This window comes from Numenius arquata, chromosome 17, assembly GCF_964106895.1.
Source record: "Numenius arquata chromosome 17, bNumArq3.hap1.1, whole genome shotgun sequence".
Taxonomy (NCBI): Eukaryota; Metazoa; Chordata; class Aves; order Charadriiformes; family Scolopacidae; genus Numenius; species Numenius arquata.
Genome location: NC_133592.1, coordinates 6952116 through 6952933, shown reverse-complemented (window position 1 = coordinate 6952933; position 818 = coordinate 6952116).

Here is an 818-nt window from a genome sequence, read left to right as displayed (position 1 = left end):
GCCACCCTGAGCTGTGACAATGCCTTCCTGGGTTCATTGGGATGCTGGGAGCGCTCGTAGCAGTGCCGGGGGCCAAGGTGGGTGTGCTCAGGAGCACCACACGATGCTCACTGGCATCCTGGTGCTTGGGGATCCGGGGCTTGGCAACAAGCGTCTCATTTCCCTCTTGTCTCTTCCTGTCAGACAAGATTTGAAGATTCAATTAGAGTGGGAGCTGCTGATAGCGGTGGTGCTGGTGTGCTGCTCGTGCCTCATGCTCGCGCTGCATGGGAAGCAGATGAAAGCTGAAAGCGACACAAAGGGGGTGGGGAGAGGAGGGTATTGGAAAGGGAAGCTTTTTGGCTGGCAAAGAGCCTGGGAGAAAAAGGCAAGAAATGCAGATTTGGAGGGGTTGAGGCATGGTTGGAGGCTCAGGCTCTTCTCCAGCCCTACGAGCAGCAGAGTGGTGCCCCCTCAGGAGAGGGGCTCCCAGTGCAGCACTGGGCTGGGGTGAGGGAAACCTGGTCCAAAGGCCCCCCACGTGTGCTTGGCTGAGTGAGGCTGGGTGTCAGGGCAGGGCTGGCTTGTCTGAAACCTCATCCTGCAGAGCTGGGTCTCCAGGAGTGAGCCGGGAGCAGGGCCGGGTGTTGATGCCTGAGGGGAGAGCAAGGTGAAGCCCCCCGAGTGCATCAGGTGGGGATGCAGAAGCATCTGCACGGGGATCAGGTGCAGAAGCAGAAGGCGGATTTTAGTCAGGGCTTTCTCTTTTTCTGGCCCCCTCCCTCAAAAGCTGTTCTTCATTTTGCACTAATGCTTCAGAGATACGTAGAGATCCTCTT